The 23528-nt window shown below is 36.9% G+C and overlaps 1 protein-coding gene across 10 annotated transcripts in view; it reads right to left on the reverse strand.

The window, feature by feature from the left end:
- The window catches only part of IRAG1 (inositol 1,4,5-triphosphate receptor associated 1), a 115027-nt gene that overhangs the window by 42374 nt on the left and 49125 nt on the right, over positions 1 to 23528 (reverse strand). For all 10 annotated transcript variants that reach the window (XM_040608780.1, XM_040608787.1, XM_040608788.1 and 7 more), the window contains 2 exons: positions 21123 to 21243; positions 2200 to 2296 (listed from right to left, as the gene is read on the reverse strand). The gene's annotated coding sequence lies outside the window, so the exon portion shown is untranslated. The remainder of the gene's footprint in view (positions 1 to 2199; positions 2297 to 21122; positions 21244 to 23528) is intronic.

The following is a 23528-nucleotide window of genomic DNA, read 5'->3' on the forward strand; positions in this document are numbered from 1 at the left end:
TGGTTTATTGCCAGTCTTAGCTGAGTTCCTAGTACATAGTCAACTTTTAAAAATATTGCAAGTGAGACTGAAACAAGAAAGAGCTATTAAGCACATCAAGTTTCAGTTAATTTTTCAGATTTAAAAACCAAGACGTTTTAAAAGAAAAAAAATAATCAGCAGTCTTGTCTAAGAATAGAAAGGGACAAATCCCAAGATCTGCTGTCTTAGAGATGCAGCACAGAAAGTACAGCCAAGGGAGAATGGAGGGTAAAGGATGATTTTACACCACCTTAACAACGCCCAGATTTGGAGTGGACTGAGTTGAGTTCGTCTCTGACACAATCAGAACTTTACTCTGACTTCCCTACAGAGCTATCTCGCAAACAGGACAAAGCTCCAAGCCTTTGCGGTTCTGATTAGTAGGAAAATTTCCTCTTCAGACTTTCCATTTTTTCCTAATAGCCCTCCAGAAAACCCCAGTGCCGAGGACTGTATTGGAGCAGCAAAAGCCTGTATATAACTATTTATACTTTGAGGCTTCTTAAAACAAATGCAGTCTTTGCACACCTCGTCCACACCTCTAAGGTGCTGAAGTAAGGGTTACTGCTTATTGGTATTGCCACAGAACATATAAGGACATTCATAAGCTACATGACTTAGAGCTACTAAATTATTCCTTTTTCAATTTAAAGGCTTATTTTTAACCTGTGCAGTGTTCTTAAAATCAGTAGTCCAGATCCTTTACAGATTTTATGATGCTGAATCAGCACAAACATCACATCTTGTAAATGGAAATGGATATAATCACCTTCTTGCTGCATGCTGTGCAAGGAATTCTGCCATTTTCTGATCAATTAGTACATTCTGATACTACTAGGAAATGTGAAAGTTTAGAAATGATGGAACCAAAGATGCTACTGAATAAATGTTCTTCTTACTATCACTGCTGAAGTGACCTTATGCCTATTTGATTGGGAAATGAGAAACAGCCCCAGTAAGTGTCAGTGAGAGTCAAAACATTCAGAAAAAGGGGGCTTCATCAGAAAACTCTTAACAAGAATTAGAGAAGCTTATTTGCATCTCACAAATGTAGGAAGAAAAGAGAGAAATGCCCTTGGAAAATTTATTGCTCTGGCAGGTACATTTTTTCTTCTTCAGTAGAGCATTAGGGAGGAGTACAGCCATGGAACCGATAGAAATTCGCACCTCTATCTACAAGAACAGCTTACAGCCTTACCAGAACTCTGAGCCAAAGTGCAGAGAGCATGACTATCCTGATTCTAAGCCTGGCTCATCTGCCATGTGAACAGCCTTTGGAATCACGTTGCCATTAGCTTTGCCAGTTTTATCTTGTTTCCACAAGCATAAACACATTTCAGTCAAAGGAGGAAATGATATGTTAATAATACACACAACACAGTGACACATCAACTGAAACAACTGTAGTTATTGTCCCTAAAGATACTGAAAAGATAGATTAAAAACATATCTGCACTTTAAAACTAGTCAAGGTGCATAAGCACATGTTAGCATCCTAGTCTCTAAGACAACTTCAAGATTCTGTCATATCTTTTGTTAGGCACTGATCAAACTCTGTCTGGCCTACCTTTATCCTATCAAAGGATGTAGTGAGATGATTGTTGCGTTTTATCAGAGTAAATGATCCCTCCCAAAAGTCCAGTCTAGAAATCGCAAGAGCTTCAAAATTACCTTTTAAAATTAAATACCTGTAGAAATTAACTCATACGTCACAAGAAGAGTGGATGTGTGCAAAAGTCTACAGTCTTAGTCTGCATGAGCCTTTTGCACCTACAAAATTAATTTAAAAAAAATAATTACCTATCCTATTCACCAAATTCTGCTTATTCCCACACTAAACTGAGAAAGCATAAAGAAAAAAAGTAAGAAGGAGAACGAAAGGAGAGAGGATGGAGTGATTTTTAATGTTTTGGTCTGTTATTGTAAACTTAGAGCTTAAAATAGTTAGGAAAAAAATGATCCCCTGAGCTCAAATTTGTAGTCAGATATAGATCTGTGAATGCAGAGAACTTTCTTTTACCACTGTGCAGGCTTAGAGTACAATCCCCAGGAAATGGTGAACTGGGAGCTCTATTCCATAAAAGGGAAAAGTATTCAGAGGCCCTTGGCTTTCAGCGTGTTCTTTCTGCAACTCATTTTACCATAGCAGAGAAAGCTAAGTACGATCAGTTAACTTACCCTTTCTGAGTCACAGCTGAACACCACTTAGCGAAGGCTTAAATAAAGGTGCTTTACTCCATCTCCACTGATAGCTTGGCAGTTGACCTCAAATGCTCTGTCATGTCACAACAAGGATAAATTAAAAAAGCAGAAATAAACAATTAAGAAAGCATTTTATTAATATTTCTTGACCTCATGTTGCCTGTGGTCAAGTCAAGCAACTCTTATTTGTCAACAGTGGGAGCCGCATACCCGTGAACACTGCTGAACAGCACAGTTCTGAGCTGCATTTTCTAGCTCTTTTCTTTGTTGTCCTGCAAAGTGGTTGTAAAACATTACCATCTTAGAAAGGTATCTTTCTGCATTCCTTTTGTATAGCTGTAAAAGCATATGGAAGTCATGTAGCATTTTGAATTAGGTTTTGCAGTTTGAAGTCCTTAAAAACCACTAAACTTACTTCATTCAAACCAAGCGTGAGCAAAAAGGTGTTTTTCTTATGTTTGTACCACAGGGTAAGTTTTGAAACACAAAGCATGGTTATAGTATTTAAGATACTCAAACAAAGCTAGTCAGCATACATTAGCTATCTCAAAATTTTTTTTTAAAACACCACCATAACAAAACAAACCAAACAAAACCTATAAAACCAGAGCCAGAATATCTTAATAGAAAGCCTTCAATGGACCTAGGACCTCAAGATTTTTGTATAATAGACACATTCACTGGAAAAGGATAAAACAAAACGCAGAAAGCTGAATCATTTACATTCTTACTCTATGTGACAAGAGATACTACGTGGAAACTGGAAGATACTTTCCTTATTGTCTGCAACACATGAAAAAATTTGACTGCTTCCTACTGCATCTAATTTTCATGACAAGAGAGTGGATTCTCATATTAAATACCTAAGTTTGCAAGATACTGAGACAGCGTGTCAGTCAGTTCACCAAAACACACAGTCATAGTCCCAGGACTAACACAAGGCATCTCTGTAGTAACTGTAATGATCCAAGTTCTATTCACATTAATATCCATACAACCAAATGGACATTAACAACTAGGTAAAATCTGGAAGACAAAGTGGCATTTCTGTTTATGAGATACCGAACAATACTACTGGGGCATGCAAAGCATATGCAACTACTAAATGAATTCAAAGCATCTGTTCTCATTCTGAGAATTATTGAGATTAATTCCTGAGCAACTTAGTACTTCTTGACAGTCAGAACACTTCCAGGCTGCAACCTCAAAGACAAGCGAAAAATGTGAATAATTCTGTCACAAAAATATTTTAAAGGAAAAAACTAACAAAAGCTTAAGAAGAATACAGCAAATGTCCCTCAGGTTCTAAAAAGCTTCAGTCTCTCAAACTCAGTGGGTAGTCTTCCTCAGGACTACAAGCTCCCCATATAGGATTTGCTTTACAGAGCAGCACAACAGGAAAGAATCTCCTTTTCTGCCTTCTGTTTTCCTCATAGCTCAGGAACACATCAAAATTGATGGGTTTCAGTAATCAGCTTGAATGAGAGAAAGGAAAAGTTAGATAAGGCAGAAAGTAAAATATTGGTTTGATGCATGTTCAACCTGATCTGACTGGGAGCACTCAGGAGACTATCTCTAGAAATGGCTAGTTACAACACTGCTGAGACTGAAAAACAAAGTTTGGGGCTGAGAGGTGATGCTGGTCCATTACCAACAAGACTAACTCCTAAACCAAGGCATTTGGTTTTGTTATGTATCTAAAATTTTATATCAGAATTTAAAGAAATTTGATAAATAAGTCCCACACAGTTTAATGGATAATGTTTTCTAGGAGTTATGTCTTAACTCCAATAGGGTCCATTCTGGTCCCAGCTTTAGGCTTTTCCCCGATACATTGAGAGAAAAATCAGTTGGACTCTATTTCACTCATAGACAATTATTTTAATATAGTTCAATGGAAATTCAAGACTTACTAAAAGATTGCAACTGTATCTGAAAATACCATTTTTTGCTGTGAAATTCTATCAGCCACCTTCATTTGTTTTAGCAATTGTTGCAATTTTTGTTTTATTAGCAGTTATTGTTTAGGTTTACTTCTCCTGCAGCAAAGCCATCTCAGGAGCGGCTTACAAACTTTTTTTTTTTTTGCAAGAATTCTAGACTGAATTTTATGCCACAGACAATCAGCAAGCAACTGAAGAACGTTTCACTAACTTTTTAGATAACTGGACCCAGATTAAGATAATAATAATTAAAAAAATGGGTTTTTCTTTCAAGGTAAGTGTATTTTAGACAGCCTGAAAGATTACTCATTCCACGTTTTTAGGGGCACTTAGGAGTTAATATTGTATGAATGAAACTATTATCAATTACTCTGTTTTGGATGCAAAGCCTTTGTTTTCATTTTTTGTTTTTATTTAGCACTAAAAAGAATTTGAGGAAGTGAGGGTATAAGTAGCATTACCTCCTCATGAAAACAAAAGGTTTTAAGAATTGTATACAAGTTCACAAAAGATATGTTCTGGTTCATTTGCAGGTTTTATTCATTCTGGGGTTTTCTTTGGATGAATCTGCCTAAAACTAAACTCCAATAACATAATTTTATCTGAATAGGTATATGCCCAAGATACCAGACCAAGTTCTTGTATGGAAAGGACAGATCTGTGTGATTCTTAGAGCAGAGGCTTCTCCCCAGCCATGCCATTGTAAGAACCTGGCAGTCCTCACAGCCTGAGCTGGAGACAACGGACAGCTGTGGCAAGCAAAACAAAGGGAGGTGGCACTTCCTCAGGGATTCCAGATCTGAAAGCTTTTACCCATTTGTTTGCACCCCCTCATTCAATGGCTTGCATCCAGAATGAACCGCAGTTATGTTAATTTAACGGGCAGCTGTTTCCAGGGTCACTTTTAAGACATTCTCTCCAGAACAGAAACTAACATGGCCAAGGACTCTGTGGCAAAAGAGAAAGCAATGCATGTATCTCTCTCCTTTTCTTCCTTCCTGAAAACAATGCATGTATCTCTCTCCTTTTCTTTCTTCCCCCCCCCCCCCCCCCCTTTTTTTTTTTTTGGCTGTCTACATGGTCCGTTTTGTTCCTTTATTGCTCTCCAAGTACTTGTGCATATTTCTTGGCTGAAAGCAAGGAAGCTTCTTCAGGAAGTAGAAGAAACTGAAGTGAATATGAAGCCAGGCATTCTATTTTTCCAAACATAATAGTGAAAACCACCTGTATGTTTCACTGAGCTTACTAATGGTTTATGCTCAAATCCTTACAGAAAGCTCTCCAACACTGAACCAGTTACAGATTTAAAATTTTAATTACGGTAGATCCTTTACATTGCAGGAAATTGTCATCCAAAGCCACATAACAAACCTTTGCTACACAAAGAACAAAGTCCACAAGCATACTAGATGCCAGACTAGGTCATGAAGTAGTTGTAACTGCCTAACACATCTTACTATCCAGAAGTTTTCAGATATGCCTCCTGCATTTTAAAATTCAACTAATCATCCCTAAACAAATTTGCTTTTATCATTTGAACAGTTCTTTCCCTTGTTTTATGAAAAAACCCCACAATCAACAAACCACTAACCCTCCCACCCGCCACCCTACAATTCATAGATAGTGGTTTCCTTAAGTTTTGTTAACTTGCAAGCAAAAATTTTACCTCATTCTACTTCTTACTGACCTAATTTTTTTTTTTCCATTAGTAGCCTTTCAGCTAGAATCACAAGAACAAGACAGCAAGCAGTAGAGATCAGCCAGATGGCCTCAAGGAAACCAGCTGGGCTGAACTTTGGGATACTTTAAAAAAAAATAAAAAAAAATAGATATATAGATACATATCTGTATTTGGTGAAAAAGATAGTAAATGCAATACCAAGGAAAATTAGGCCCTGATTTATTCAGTATTATGCACAAGTTAAAGAATTCAGCCTGCAGTAGCAACTCTGATGATCAGAAGACTGTCAGATCTTAAGGCCGAGATGGTATGTTTCTTAACTTGCAGATTATTTTTGATAGACTTTAAGGAAATGCAGTTTAAAGGAAGAATGCGAACATGGAGTGGGTGGATATTTGGCATGGAAAATAAGGATTTCTAAGCATAAGGAACAGCATATTAGAAAGTGTGAAGATAAGAGTAGGAGAAGAGTACATTAAGTGTCATTCAGGAGACTAGTTCAAAAGGAATCCAGTGCTAGGAAGTATCTGGAGAAAAACCCATTGTCTTACAAAATAAAAGCAGTGACCTTAAAATAGGAGAAAATCCAAAACCATTGAAAAATCACTCTTTTTCTCCTCCTAAATAGCTTACTATTAAAAAAAAAAACCAACACCAAAAACCCAACAAAAAACATGCAAATTTGTTTAGGAGGCAGCGTCAGTCTTTATTCCATAGTCCTGAAAGACCAGTCTGATGGAGGACCATAAATTGCCCAACAGAAATTGCTGGTAAGAGTAGTAAGAACACCAGGAGATAATATTACCATCAAACGTGCTTTTGCCTAAATGAGCATCATGTACTCAGTAACACAGACATTTGGGCTTCTTTTTCTTCTCACAGATTTGGAGAAACCTGGATATGATTCTACTGTCTGGACAGCATGTATTATATATACATCACATTCTAGTTACACATTTATTTTTGTCTATGATGTAGGCAGAGTTGGGAGCTTGAGACTATATTTTCTCAAATTGCCACTTGACTATATTCTTAGTTAATACAGAAAGAGAACAAACTTGCTTGTGTGGAAGGGAGACAAAAGATCAGGGAGAAAAAAAAGAATTTGTGTCCTTTGGTGCAGATTCATTCTTGTTTAAGAAAAACCATAGGCTGTTACATGAAGTAATATTTTCAAATGCAATTTTTACATATAAACATTCTATAAACTCTTGTTTTCCACGACAGCTGGATATCAACTTTACATAATTTGGAAAAAAACAACTACCAAAGGCCTAACTTAAAAACATAAATCAGTTGAAGGCAATTAGGGCAGAACACTATTGCTTAGTGACCCAGGAGCCTTGTTGCTATTCAAGCAAAAAATTTTCCAGATGAAGAAATTAAACAAAATTCTTTCTTTCCCAATTACAAACAGCAATCCCAGAGGGTGCACTCTGTTGAACAAACCAACAATAAATGGCTTTCTTAGGGATCCTAAAATGCAGCTGTATTCTTTCAAGCAGGAGATAATACTCAGCTCTCCATCTTGCCTAGATAAATGGCAAAGCAGCAAAACAAGTATTTTATTCTCATTTTAGGCTTCCTGGACAAAATCAGATTACAAACATGACACATGTCCATGTTTTTGTTTGCATTACAAAGATAAACACAACCAAAAAAGCATGATTGTATCTCACTTCTTTTTATGAGAAAAAAATTATGAATCCACTTCCACTGAGGTTTTTTAATATTGCTGTACACAAGGAAAGGAATAACTATAGTATCAATTTATGCAAATAATCAGCCATTGTGTGGATTTTGACTGCTGACTTTTCATTTGTCTACAGTTAACTTATATGTTACCGTATGATGGTCAGACTGGAAGATCAATTCCCGGAATCAAGGAACCCCTCAGGTTGGAAGGTCATTTGGACCAACCTCCTCCTTCAAGTAGGGTCAGCACTGAAACAACTAGACTAAGTCGCTTGGACTTTGTCCCATTGAAACTTGAAAGCTTCCAAGGACAGAAATTGCAGAACTCCTGGTAGATCTGATCTAGTGTTTAATTATGCCCACAGAAATTTCCCCCCTCTTCCCTGCCCCCCACCCCCACCTTTACATTCAGTCAGAACATCACTTGTTGTACTTTTATTACCACTGTCTCTCATTTTCCTGCTATGCAACTCTGTAAAGTGCCCAAGTCCATCTTTTTAGTAACATCTTAAGTATTGCAAGACTGCAACTAATTTCTTCTCCAGACTAAGCAGTACCAATCCATTAGATCAGCCTCATGGGATGTGTGCCTCCTGACTATTGTCGTGACTCTCCCCGGATTTATTCAAGTTTATCAACATTCTGGGGCCCCAAAGCCAGATGTGGTAAGCCATATCTGATGAGAATGTATTCCTACTCATTCTTCACATCTAATAAATGGATAGACCCCCAAGGAACTTTCAGTTGTAGCGCCAGGTGACATGCAATGCCATTTGTATGAACTAACTACATTATTTCACACTAATTATTCAGCTGCTTTTTCCACTGATCTGGTAGTTCACTTACCTAGACCACAATGTCCCAACTTGGGTACAAGGATGCTGTGTATTAGATTAAAAGAATTGTTGCTTTTGCTAGAAACAGTCCAATTTCATCCCTAGATTACACATTGATTCTGTGGGCCTAGCTCTCTGTGAAGAAGCAAAAAACAACATATAACCTCTTCCTTCCTGCTAGCATATAACACAGAAAGGGGAACAAGCAGTGAAGTTTTGTAATGCCATCCTTTAGGTTCTTTTGCTGGAAACAGAAACAATTTGAAAGCTAGCAGCTACAAGAATTTCCCTTAAAAATATCTAACTCCAGAAACAGGTAATAATAATAATAGATTAATAATACAAAGGATTACCTTCATTTCAGTATTAGCCAAAGATCCAAAGAGGGGAAAGTTCTCAGTCTCATTCAGCTGTGATGTCAATGCAGAATCAGGGCCAAAAGCCCTGTGCTTGCTCAAAAGATCTATTAAAGAAATGCAAAATTTTGCAAACATACTTTGCAGGAGATCTTTTGCCCGTATTGCTGAATCATCTGCTGTTTTCTGTGGGCTGCGCTATTCCTTGCTATTGAAAGTATGCTTCTGGGACCGTATTAAAAATATGCTGAAGAGTACCTTTCAGATGTAGTCACACAGTATTATTTTCACATTATGAAGTTCTTACAGTAAGCACTCCCTAACTGATTTGTTTGTAATTTAAATCTAATTTTTAAAAGGTGTGATGGGAAGAGAGAGTGTATTTACTAGACAGTTCAACTTAATGCACTATATGAAGTCAGCTTCCCAGTAGTTTGGAGGAAGCTTTTTTAGGATCTGAAAACAAAGACCCACCATATCTAAAGACAGAAAGACCATCCTGTTACTGCTGAATTTAGCAAAGAAATTCCATGTGCATTTTACAGGCCAAGTTAGCAATGGATTGGATGACTCTTCAGTGAGGTACATATATTAGCTGAGACAGCAATAGATTTCTCAGAGTTGTGCTTCCTCTTCTGCTAACTGTGCTAATTGAGACAGTCATGAATTTCAAGTTGAAATCAACAAAGAGTATTTGATTTAACAGTTTGAGGGCTGCATAGATATTATATCAGACAGGACAATGTAGTAATTAAGACTGAGGTAAAACAAATATTCCAAACTCAACGTGTCATGCAGAAAGGCATGCTCGTGACACAGCTGTTCTATCTTACACAATAAAATGGTAATTTGCATTCTTTAGAAAGGTATCTCATAATGCAGCCACAGCACTGATCTAAACCTCAGTCATATTTGGTAAGCTTTGTGACATGAACCATTTCGCAAGCAGCCTACATTATGGATTTTCATACTTTGCTCAGATTTCCAGTCTGAATCAGTGCACGTTCCAAACTCCCAATGTAAACAAGTCCTTGAAATAAAAAGATTGAGGGCAGCTGAGTTCTGACTGGAAATTTTAATTGAGTGGTGCACCACATTACCATTACAATTAATTACTTACCTACAATGATACTTCAACTGATTACTTAATAGTAAGGTTCTGCCTACCGTCCCTAGTTTCAAAAAATTCAGTATCCCAGGAGGACGACTTAATCTCAGGTAGTACTTGCAAGCCTCTCTCAAGCAACCTCCAGCTGGATCTCAACTTAAGGAGTTAAGTGTCATGATTGTCTCCTGCTCTTAGATGCAACACTCAGCTACATGTGGCAAGAAACAAAGTCTACCAGAAGTAGACTTCCCAGCGTCTGCAGTCTAGCACCCACAGCGAAAATCAGAGAAGAAATAATTTGCTCTCGTTTTAGCCTTATTTGACATGCAGATGAGGTAGCCTCAGGAAAAATAAACCTGAGCTCTTTATTTTAATGGGGGTAAAGGGGAGAAAGCATACTTCCTTATCACTTCAGAAAGAAGAGGTTTGCTGACTTGCAGAAAAGATGGTCAGAAAATGAAAGCAAACAGTTGTCTGTGAGAAAAGCAAATCTAATTCTTATTTCCTGTGTTCTCAAAGCTCTGCCCTTTGGCTTCATTGGAATCCAAAATGAGGGACAAGAGATTATTGGTAGTACAAGAAAAAATAAAAAAACCCTCCACTATATCTATCAAACTCACCACCTATAGAATCCCAGGACTGGCAAAACATGGTAATGCAAAAATCCAACAAGTCAACATTTCATTTTGCAGGTAAAGAGCTCCTTTAGACCATCCACTCCAATAGCTCCCGCCAATGATTCTATGCTACTTGACCTTCAGGATATTAACACTGCGGATGCAAAGAAGTCCTCACTTTGAAGAAACACAGATGTATACTGAACATTGACTACACTGAAGTCAGCATTTTCAAATGTGCAACATCAAAGCTAAGCTCCTAAAACCATATTTAAGTGAATGAAATATATATCCTCTTAATTTTAATTCCTTCTCAGCAGGATTTACAGCTATTCATATGGAAAAAAAATGAGGCCCATTTTGGTTACTGGCTAGAGTTCTAGGTTCAGGAGCTTTAAAATTTTCACTCTAATTTGGAAACTATCCTCATTGGCTTGCATCTACTAGAAAGCATGGTAAGAAAAACAGTAACTTTTCATTTTCTTTAGAAAGCTATCAAATACAAAACTCTATCTTTAAGAACAGACTGTTTGCTAAACTTATTTTTACAGTTTTCCATGATTGATCTCCAAACCCCAGAACTAGGAAAGTTACAATAAAGATCAAAGCTTTATTTTTTATACATATACACAAGAACAAGTGTCTTGGTTTTGGCTGGGATACAATTAATTTTCTTCTTAGTAGCTGGTACAGTGCTGTGTTTTGGATTTAGTATGAAAATAATGTTGATAACACCCTGCTGTTTTAGTTGTTGCTAAGTAGTGCTTATCCTAAGTCAAGGACTTATCAGTTTCTCCTGCTCTGCCAGTGAGCAGGTGCACAAGAAGCTGGGAGGGAGCAGAGCCAGGACAGCTGACCTAAACCAGCCAGAGGGATATTCCACACATCATATTTAGGATATAAACTGGGAGGAGTTGTCCAGAGGCCACCGATCACTGCTCAGTGACTAGCTGGGCATAAATCAGCAGGTGGTAAGCAACTGTACTGTGCAGGAGTTGGAGGTTTTTCCCTTGGGTTTTATTCCTCTCTCTCCCTCTCCTCTTCGTTACTATTATTATTATTGTTCTTACTATTATTATCATTATTTCAATTATTAAACTGTTCTTATCTCAGCCCACAGGTTTTGCTTTTTTCTCTGATTCTTCTCCCCATCCCGCTGTGGAGGGGGTGAGTGGTACAAGCAAGCAGCTGCGTGGTACTTACTTGCTGTCCAATTTCTATGGATTGACTGGCATGCACTGTACCAAATAGCCACATTTTTCTGGGTAATTAGAGAGCTCAGAACAAAGCTTTGAGGCAAACAACTCTGCTCTTCTGGAAATAGCACAAGCCAAATGTAGCAAAACGTTCCTCATGTCCAATTTGTCAAAATCTTTTCCTGATAAAATTATTTAGCCAACACCATTCCATCACTGATTATATCCAGGAGTTGGTCCAAAAACCAGTGTACCAGCTTTCTGCACAATCTCATCTCATCAACATCTAAAAAAACCCATACTCTTTTATTATGGTTTTATCAGTGTTGCACATAGGGAGGCCTAGAAAAGAGGTGAGCTTAAACCAGAGAATTACTTCTGCAGGGAGCGAGAAATATAGTTTTTGGGGTTTCTTTTTGTATACTAGGGTTTACGACTTTGGCCTCAAAACCCAAATTGAAAATGAAGACAGTGAGAAGGGGGCAAAAAGAGCACAGTTACTCATAGAAGAGACTTTAAAAGAGAAACAAGACATATCATATGTCAAAATTTGCAATAGAGAGACAAGATCCCACTCCAGTTGTTCTCTCTACCTCTTTCAAAGCACACCATTTCTACAGTATGAACAAGTGATTAAGGCACATACTTGCCTTTCAGTCATCTCAGTTTACAACCAGGAGTTTAGCTCAAGCTGCTAGTGACTGAGGTTGTATAACATGCCCTGTTCCACTGTAGCTGCTAAAAGTTTGATAACTTCTGACAGAGGAGCAAGGTGACAACGTAGGGGGCAAGCAGCATTCAAACCTTGATATTGAGCCAAATCTAATAGAACTCATCTTTCTTAGCCCTGTTTCATAGTGCTTTATCAGCTATGCTAGAATTCAATGTTATTATTGTCATATATATTACATATATAATGTCAATAATAGATTGTCATTACTGTCTTAAGCAATTGTGATATGTATCTAACTATGCTCATTTTATAATTTTTTATATAAATTAGACAAAACACTATTCTGTATTTGCCTAATTACATTTTGTATACACTAAGTATGTATAAATTGAGATTTATTGTCTTAGCATTTTTTTATTCTTTCCTTATACTGAGTACACTAAAAGTTATATTAAAGTAATGGAACGTAGCTCCTTTATTTTAAATTTAGAACAGTTGCGGAAAGTTATGGAATGAATAAAATTCAATGATTCTAATACATTATGAAAAAAAAACCCAACACACAAACCCAGGTAAAATATATCTTTAAAGAAGATAAAACAAGTCATTGTAATTTTAGTAATACCATAGAACTACACAGATAAGATTGATCTAAAATAGAAGAAACACTGAAATACCAATGCGTCAGAAGTTTTATTATTAATCAAAGTTTTGGGGTTTTAGAATGCCTCTGAACAACATTCTGGCAAATGCTAAGACAAAAAGCTGCACATTAACGACTTGAGGTAGTGGAGGGCCAATAATAAACCTCACAAAGAGGCTGAGATAAAGGCAAACAGTATAAGCATTGAATTATGCACATTCTTTCCAAACACCTCCTTCAAAATATTGATGTTGACCTTGAAGTGCTTTGCTATTCTGCCAAAACAAAACAAATCTCTCATTTGAGGACTGATTGCTTTATAATTTCATTATCACTTAAGGCTTTCATCCTAGTTCCCAAGATAATAACTGTCCTACATAAGAAATCAATGTAATAATTCATTACTAGACACAGATAAGACAATGATAAATTAACACAGGGTTGTACAGCATTTCAAACATAGCTATTTCATTACATTGCTTTACAGAAGTTAACCAGAATTTTAATTAAAGCAATGTGTATTTTCAAAGAGAGGTTTTGACAAAGTTCTCTACCAAACGTCTTAAGTAAACAGCTCTCCCAGGACAAGAGGGAAAGCCCTCTTGTACTTCAAGGAAGAAAATAAAAGGGTAGGAGTTACAGGTCTGCCTTTCTGCTGCAGAGATTACACTCCCACAGGGACTGTGATGTTCAACATAGTCATGAAGAATCTGGAAAAGAGGGTGTGTACAGCTGATTAGAGATGAGATGGAATAACCAGATCTAAAGCGAGCCAAGGCAGTTTATGGGATACCAGGCATCTGGATGATAAAATGGCAGGTGAAATGCATATGCTGCTGAAAAATGCAAATCAATGCATATGAGGAAAAATATACATAAAATATACTTAGCTAAATCAGAGCCCATTATTATGTCTTACCAGTCAGGAAAAAGATCTGAGTCACTTTGGATAGTTCTATGAAAATAGCATTCAGCAGCAGCCAAAAAGGCAAAAATGTTAAGAATTAGTAGGAAAGAACTGAGATCAACATCAATTATGAGCACATTATACCCAAAATCTTCAAAACAGTTCTAGGCAAATCTCAAAGAAAAAAACCCCAACATAAATACAAAGGGTACAAAGAAGAAAGAATGGTCAGAAATTGCAAATGGTTTCCATGCAAAAAAGACTAGAACACTTCAACTGGAGAAAGGGACACTGCTGGATAGAACAAGTTAGAAATGTTTAAAACCCTGAACAGACCGGAGAGGGTGGCCTATTAAATATTTGCTCACAATTCCTCACAGTACACAATGATGAGGATGCCCAAAGCAATTAGGCAATAGTGTAAAAGAGGCTTTTTCATAACAATATATAATTAATTGAATTTATTATCACAGGAAGTTGCAAAAGAATTGTAGCATAAATGTGAGTTCAAAAAGGGATTAGATGCATTCAGAGGAAAGGTACAGTGGTCATTCTACAGTCTCTGGATCTGGAAAGCCCTAACCTGCATGTGGCTGAAAACAGTGAGGGTTAAAGAATGTTCCTGCTTTTGATGTAAGGTAAACTTTTGATGTAAGGTAAAAGGGATTAGGTTAATGATTTGCATGACCTGGACACGCAGTTCTTATCTTCACTGGTGGAAGCAGGTTCAATTTCAGAAAGAAATTGATTTTGGGAAAGTGAACAAAGCAAAATTGCCTTTACACCCATTATGAGTAGCAATGCTGAAGGAAGGGATGAATAGAAGAATAGAAAGAAGCAAGCAATGGGAGAAGACAAATTTTTTTCTTAAGTTTTTCTAGTCAATACAAGACTAACAATAGTACGTGCTAAAACCACAGCCCGGACTAAGATCGTGCTGCCATAGGATGGTACTGGCAGGATTCCTAAGTAGCCTCCTTGAAGAAGTAAACATATCTCAGTCTGAAGAATGTTTGGCATATCCCTTCTTTACCACATTTTATGTTCTTGCATATGAAAAAACATCAGATGTTTTTAAGAGGCTATTTGGGTGGCAGGCTGCTGAAAGTACTTTCAGTTCTTTAAGAGTCATCATTCAAGATGTACTGGATTTCACAGAGGAAAAGACAGTGAGCCAGCACTTTTCAAAGTTTGCAGTCTTACATATACATACCCACATTTGCTCACATGTACACTAAACAACATTCCCAATTTCATAACTGTGTGGAGAAAATCCTGTTTGACTGCAATACTGTTTAATAGAAGACACAGGTGCAAAGCAGCATAGGATCTTCTTCCTCTCCTTTCCCCAAAAGATCAACAAACTGACTGGCATGGTTACACATTCCTTGATTATAAAGGATTATTGCCGTTCTTGACCTTCTTTCCTTCTTATTATCTTAGTCTACCAGTTCCTTCCTTTGCCATCCCCGCACCTATCACATACATTACAATGGCACAGTGCTGCCTACACTCCTGCTCCCAATGCCTCACATGTAACTGAGCCAGAAAAAAACATGAAAATAATTTCTTCTCAAATCAGCGGTACAAACTGGCAGAATGTTTAAGATGCTCTCGCAACTCCCACTGTTTTTCTCCCACAAAATGTGTACCAGTAGAGAGAGCAAAGGAATAAATTGAACTTTCTGAGATAGAGGCTTGAAGTATCTCTTCCCTTTCGCCAATTAATATTTCCTTCTATCTCAGCCAGTATAAAAATCAGGTCCCAGTAGGCAAGGAAATGTAAAAATAAATAAATAAATAAAAAATTGGTCTTGGATACAATGCATGGCCTTTCTTGATGAGGTATTCAAATTTTTGAGAAAAAAATTTAGAAATACTATATATCAGCCACATGATTTCACACTTGAAGTAATATGCCCCTTGTATACCTAGTAAGCTGAATCTGTAAGAGGAATTCCACAATGAGACTGCTTTAACAACAAAGAAATAAATACATATCATTATAACTTTCCATGCAGTACTGCTAGATCCTACATCGTAGGCTAACTGTACATAGACAACGAACAGTCCCTGCACAAGATCAAAGCAGACAAACTATATTTAATTCCTATCTACCAAACTTTGTAAGCAACCTACTTTCTTTTCCAGTAAAGAAAAGCACAATCAAAGCTTCCACTCGCTACATAAAAGCTTGCCAGAGACAGACTGCACATTTTTTTGTTTGCCTCTAATCTTCCAAATTTTCCCTGTGCTGGATTTCTGTAACACGAGGTTAAATATTACACCTTTAACCTTAAGGGTTAAACACATCTTGTCCTCCTGCTGTAAGCGCTGCAGGACAGGACTACCCAAGGAAAGCTTACTAATATCAAATCCTGGGAGCACAGACAAGCAAAGGAACATGATACAAGCAAGGAATGACTCGTTTTTGAAGAGCTGTTATGCTTCATTCATGGTCTCTGAATACCTGTTTTGCTATTACCTTCACTCAGAACACAGCTACTCAGAAAGCAGCAAGCATCTGCCATTTAGGGTGGGGGGAAGGGAGTATCTCTTAATAAAAACAGAATAATTGGGCATTAAAGGACTTAAAGTAACTCATAACTTCCAAAATAAAAAAGCCAAAATTCTTACCGCACTGACATCACAAGAGCTTTGCTTGACTACTCATGACATAGCCACTACGAAAATTTTTGGGGAAAAAATAATCTCTTGATAACATACTATTAAGGAGCTGCAATACTGCCTCTTTTTCATCCTAATAATTTTTACATGAAACACCACATTTTCTAGAAAATTATATAGTTTTCCACACTTTTACCATATACTTGGGTTCTATTGTCTAGTATGGCCCTTGTTATCTTGCAGAGTATCTTCTTCAGCTACCTATCACAGTGCATACTGGTAGCTACACCTGAAACAGCTCATGAAACTAAATGAAGTTTTATGTTGAGAAAGTAACCAAACAAATCTTGTCAATCCTGGTATAAAGGTTTTAAAATTTATCGTGGAAGATTTAAAAATGTGGAACAAAGTATTCATGCAAAATTGGTTTGGACAGGAATACACTCTTGCAGTTCACCGTCTCCAGCTGAGGTGGGTCAAACACAGGTTGAATTATACCTTTCTGGTATACAAAGTATAAATTTCTCAGCAGTGACAATCTGTCCCACAAAACTGCAGCACTCTGAACATAATACTGACAAATGAGTTAAGACTGGGCCTGTTGAACTTTTTTGCACATGCACTGTCAAAACAGAAATTGCAAATTAACAACTGAAAATAGCGTTATGTCACTAATTTATTAAAAATTTGCTTCCATTAGAGTTTTGCTGTATTCCCTCTTTTTGGCTGTGAAGAGAAATTGTCTTAAGAATAACTCCATTCAATTAAACTACAAAAATTTTATACACTGTTAAAACAACGGATTTATTAAAAGGGAAATACATGTCATTTCAGTCTACTTTGTGTGATTGCTTCCATAGTCACTTTTACAGGTATGCCTTTTCTTTTTTAAAACATTTTATTCCAGCTCTTGCCTTTGGCCCCAGAAGGAACTGTTACAAAATATTAGTCATCATCTTTATCACGTATGTATTCCAAGTTCTAAGCTTCCATGTTACAAATGCCACTTTTTAGTATCAAACTTTCAAAATAGTATATTTTCTTCCAATTTAAAATTATCAGAGTTGAGAACTTTATCTATACAAATATATCCACACACATCTGCTACAAAGTAGGAACAAAATGTGAGTTGCTCATTCTATCACCATGATGACGATTTCTTCAAGAAAAAAAAAATTAAAAAAAAAGGGGTTTGTAACATTTTATTGCTTTGGCACATGAAAAAGCGTTAGAGAAATTTTTAAAAGATTTTTTCAACTTACAAAAGTTAAATTCTCATCTCAGTACCCCTCTTCCCCTTGAAGCTCTCAAGTTTGCAGTTTTGCCTTAGAAATTGTCTTTTGGTATCCATGATGAAACTTTCTGTGGTTTATTTTTATCTCTTTATCAATTCAGTTATACTGAAGTGAACACTAGCTTTACATTAGTCTTATTAGAGTTATTAGAGTTGATATAAAGAAAGCAAAATTTGATAAGCTGAGGAAGTGATTCTTGTTTGTTTTGGTGAGTTTTTTTTCCTTACAGACAATGCAGATATTCGCTTTTACTTGTCAATGAAAAATGCTGTTAAATTCAAAGATTCACAAATTTGCATGTAGCTGGATACAGTTGTTAAATATTGATCTAAGATTTCTTTCAAATGCTTCTACCAGAACCAATGACATCAAATTTGATGTTCTCTGCGGGGTAAGGAGCAAGAGAAGAAAAAGAGCTTAGACATATTCCATTCTGTCCATCTTCAGTAAGAGTTATTATAAGACCACATGCCTTCAACACACTGAGAGACACAAGGATAGGTATAAAGGGGACCTTTCATGGAGACTCGCTTTACCCTAAGGCCATTTGTCTCCCTAGGTTTCCTGTTTGGTTGGTTTGTTTGGGTTTTGTTTATTTTGAAGTCAATTTAAGTTCCTGCCCTCAAATCAGGAATTTAATTAGGCTCTCTGAATTGTATCCTGGAGGAGGAATCTCTCTCTTCTCAGCTGACTACAGGGGAAGCCTTGGGAGACAAACTTCATTAGGCTAAAATTAACCTTTTTTTATATAATACCCTTCTCCTGAAGTCACATGCTTCAGATTACCTTCCAAAAAAATTGCTTGGGACAGGGGAAGGAATACTGGGCTAAAGAGAGATAGCTTCTATCTTTCTCTTGATTCTTAATTTTATTAGCCAAGAAATTGAATTCTTAAGAATTAAAATCTAAATTCTCTTCATTAGTCTGCTCTTCTATCCAAATCCCAGGCTGCAGTCATTACAAAACCATCTTCCCAATAGCTCTGCCTCACAAAAGAAATAAGAAAGCTAGAACTAGAGTTACTGTAAACACTTAATGTATGTTCCACTGACCTTTTTGCACATCCTTCCTTTATAATATATAACAACTGACTACAAACAAGTAACACTTGCAAAGCTAGCTTAACAAACAAGATATAGTGTCTGTATCTGTGCAAAAAAGAATAATTTGTATCTATCTAAAGATAAATTAATACCAATGATATCTTTGATCTGTGTAAGAAAGATGATGTCAAATTGTGTTGAACGTGTTTCTAAGGGATATAAGGATTTTTTCCAACACAAACTTTTTTGTTGTTGTTAATGTTTCTCAGTTAGAAAAATATTTATGTTAATTTCCATGGTGCTTAACAGCAACCCACAAATTCATTTTCTAAGCCTTCCCTCTTAGTGTTTTGGTTTTAATCCTCTTGGAGGAAAAAAGTATGTTTTTACAGAATGAAAAGGATTAAAGTTACTAACCGAACACGTCATTTTTGTGTTTTAATTAAAGGAAATATTTAAATTTTAAGTCAAAGCCAGCTATGATTGTCTTCTGAAATTCTCATTATCCAGTTAATTCAGAAATTATTTTCTGAAGAAGCAATAAAATCTAGAAGATAACCGAACAGGGCAACTCCAACACTTTTCCCTTCATTTGCCAGCCTGAGTGAACAGTACCGTACTTTTTTATCACACACGTTAAGGAAAACACACTTCAATTCTAAATGCATATAAAGCATGCTTTTGAACTAAGCTGAATCAAAAAGCAAATTTCAGTCACATATCTTGTTTTAATTACAATCAAGACCTTAACTGAACACTGCACTGCAGAGCTTAATGAAAATTCAATGACAGAGTAACCAAGTACACAATATTGGAGCTTTTGGTATTAAAAATTGCATTTCTTCTTCAATTTTTACAGCAGAGTGGTAGAATTTTATTTAGTTTACTCATCAGGTTCATACTCTGTCCTCATTTGTATTTCTGCAAGTATACCAAGCCAAAAATCAGGCATTAGTAAGTCACTTAACTTTTTAAGTCAATTTACTCTGCAAAGGCATGCAGAAGTTAGTTGCTCAATTGACTTTCACAAAGCTACATAGTTGTAACCCTGACTATGATGGGTTAATATACCTAAGGGAGGTCTGTATGTTGAAAATATGCTGAATATGCTTTACATTGGCACATTACTCCACCTCCATATCTGAGGAGAACATAGACACCAATTTAAATCACCATTTCATAACACAAAAGCAGCAGAAAGTACTACAACCATGTGTTTAAGCAAGCAAGGGATGCAACAGTTCCGTTCTGAACTGTTTAAGAGATCTGGTTCTTGCGTTATTTTCACTGTGTAACAGCACATTTTTCACTAGATCCTGCAAATTTTGAGAAAGCTGAGGTTTTCTGGGGTTTGTTTGTTTTTCAACATACCTATTGAAGAACCTCAGAACATCCAAAACACTAGCAACAGAATTCTTCAGCTTTTCCAAATAAACACTTACTAATATAGCTAAGATTTACCACTGTGAAGAAGAAATTATCATTCCCCGATGTTCTTAAGTGAAACTGGCCATTGTATCTTCTTTGCCTGCATTGTTTATCAGATGCTGGTATTGTGTATACTGTTTCAGGATAGGTCTTAATTGTTAAATTCACTATAATAAAACTCATCATGTTATCTAACAGTAGCTGTCTGGTCTTCTGCACTTCTAAACTAAATCTCACTTTTGTCACATACCCAAACCATACTTCACTTTAAGGTAGCAAGAATGCAGAGTTACACACTGAGTTTTATGACATAACTTCCATCTTTGAATATCCCTGTAGGCGGAGCATTGAACAGTTTGACAGTTACAGACAAAACTAGCTTTTAGACAGTAGTTAGGCAATCCAACAATGACTTGCATCTTGTAGTTCATTAACTTCACTTTTTGATCTGGACTGCAAAGGATTAATGTTCTCACAGATAGTAAGCTACCACTGTTGGCCTCAATAGAAGGCCAAACCAGCAACGTGTGTTATACAAATGTTTTCTTAGTGTTCCATATCTTCTTAACTATAACTTTCATACTATTTTTTATGAACAATTTAACTAAAACTGGTTTGTGAAGCAGCACACACTTCAAAAACTAGCAAATGGTCAACACACGTTAAAATATTTGTCACTTTCATGTTTAAAAAAGTCTCAGAATAACAAGTAGTTGACCTATGTAACTCTTATATGCACAAGACTCCTCTGTTTAAACTTCACTGGATGAGACCCGCAAATGAGAAATTAGCCCAACTGTTTAAATAACAGAAGTAAAATTTAAAATGCAACCAGAAAGCTAGATATTACCTATCAGAGGAATTTAAGGACTGGAACCGTCCTAGTCAGCATAGTGCCCTGTAACACAGGTGAAGAAAGGATAGTGCAAATTCAGCAGGCTGATGCTTGGAATACTGTAGGCAGGAGCTTCCTGTTTCAAACATAAAAGAAATTTAATGTTATCTAGACAGAAAACGGTAGGGTTTTTTTTTTTCATTTATTTAAGCAAAACAACTCCTCCCAAACAGATGATCAAGCAAAGAAGGAAAACAGGATGTTACCACAGGTTAACTTCTTTCAAATAAACACAGAATAACTAATCAGTGGCTAACAGAAATGAAGTGCATAGTTTGCTTAAGAACAAACGAGATCTTATTCTGCCATTTTTTATCCTAGTTAACTTCAACAAAAAGGGCCCCTAGAAATTTCTAAAGTGAGCTGAAGGAGGCCAGAGGGGGAGTTCTTTAACTAGATCACCTTCTTTCTGGTTTTCTGAGCATCTGTTTAACGTTCCTGGTTTTCCCAATGTTATTTAAAACCCATGAAATCAAGAGGAGGAAAAATAGAAAAAGAAAAACCCAAGAAGGTGATCTGATCCATAAAACCAATATTTGCATACTCTGATTAATCTTCAGAAAGAAAGTCCAGTATTTCAGTATTTTGCTGTATATTTGCAAGAAAAAAATAAATTTATGATAGGTGACTAAAAGAATATCTAAAGGAACAGGTGCAAGCGAGCAGTGTCTGTGATGTGGAATACCTGGAGTTTCATCAGCCTTAAAGCTTGCATATTGACCTTGTATATGCACAAAGGGGCATCATTAGTGGAGAAACCACCTGAGATGCAAGGAAATTTTCAGGGAACAGATTCTGGAGCCTCAGCTTCCTTCTTGAGATGGTCAGAAAGCATGACGGCCACTGTCTGTGGATATTACTTTATTCTCCCTGGCTGGGCTTCAAAACATCTGTTGCATAAGGGAAGTCTAATTAGAATGGCTGCCTCTACCTGGATGGCTGACATTTATTCACCATGGGAAGAGCCTGTCCACTAACAACATTCCCACGAGCCTGACTGACATGCCTGAAGGGCAGACTGAGTAGCGTCTAGAGCCTGTTCCCCGTGACTGTTGAAACTTCAGATATTTTCCCTTCTAGGCATTGCAGCCTTGATGGAAAAATCTGCAAAATAGATGAGGGTCTGTTTTACAATCTAACAGTGCTCTGCACTACTTGGGAAAGAAGACAAACATATGGACTGTCACCAACTGTTAGAACTTAGTGTGAAATCACAGGAGAGTTATCAGCATGTAGCTTTCGTGATCTGTTTCACAAACATTCACAAAAGTTTTCCAAAATAAAGTTAAGATACCAGTGCGCAGACAGTTAGTTTTATAACCTACGTCTCTCTCTACATTAAGAAACAAGTTGTTTCTAAGCAGCTGAGCTAACAAAACCTGTTCTTTGGGTATTTTATTTTAATGATTTTGCATCTTATCTCCCTATAATAGCCTCACTTGTCTCCTAGTCTCCTGGAAGTTGGGAGGGACAAGAGACAGCATTTGCTGAGCCTGGTTTTAAGCTTCACACATGCCAGGTTGCCAGCTGGCAGCTCCAACAGAATCAATGATAATTTCAGCTCACATCAGAGCCTTTTCCCCTTGGAAGCACCAAGCTGGGTCTCTCCTCTCTTACCACACCACTGATTTTCACTTGTAGGAACATAATACTTTTGAGATTCTTTCTTGCCAAATTCAACAAGTTGGACAAGTTCAAAGGCTACTGGGAGGGAAGGGAGGGCAGGGAAGAAGGGGGAAGGATAGTTGGCTAACAACCAAAATAACAGCATCATTTTTATTCCAAGGAAAACAAGACCAGAAATAGATTTTGGAAAGAATAAATGCATAGCTAACACTTAAAGGAGCATAGTGGACTATATATACTGAGAAACGTGTCTCTAACCAACAGCCATATAGTTCTTTTTTCCTTGAAAAAAAATTTGGTAGCCGTGTTGTCTGTTCAACCCTCCCTCTTGCCCCCTGCACTGCAAAAACTTTTGAAGCTGGTAATCAGTTTCAACCAAAGGTGGGTTGAACGCGGGGAATGGCAGGTACCAGGCAGTCTGCATTTCCATGGCAGATGCAAGTTCAGAGGTACAGCATCTAAGACTACACAGAATAGCTTTGAAATACTGAATAAACTGATGTCATAACAACTGTGGTGAGGGTGCTATACGTATAGGACACAGTTATAAGGAAAATCAGATTTCTCTATTTCAGGCACTTGACAGTTTCATGAAACATAAAAGCTACATTTTCTAAGTTTTACACATCTCTTCCTCCCATTGTCTTCTCCCCCTCCCCAATCAGGTTATTCACATAACCACACACTGTCAACAGTAGAAGTTACAAAATTGTAAATGAAGCACAAATTTGCAGA

The sequence above is a fragment of the Falco naumanni genome, chromosome 10 (genome assembly GCF_017639655.2).
Source record: "Falco naumanni isolate bFalNau1 chromosome 10, bFalNau1.pat, whole genome shotgun sequence".
Taxonomy (NCBI): Eukaryota; Metazoa; Chordata; class Aves; order Falconiformes; family Falconidae; genus Falco; species Falco naumanni.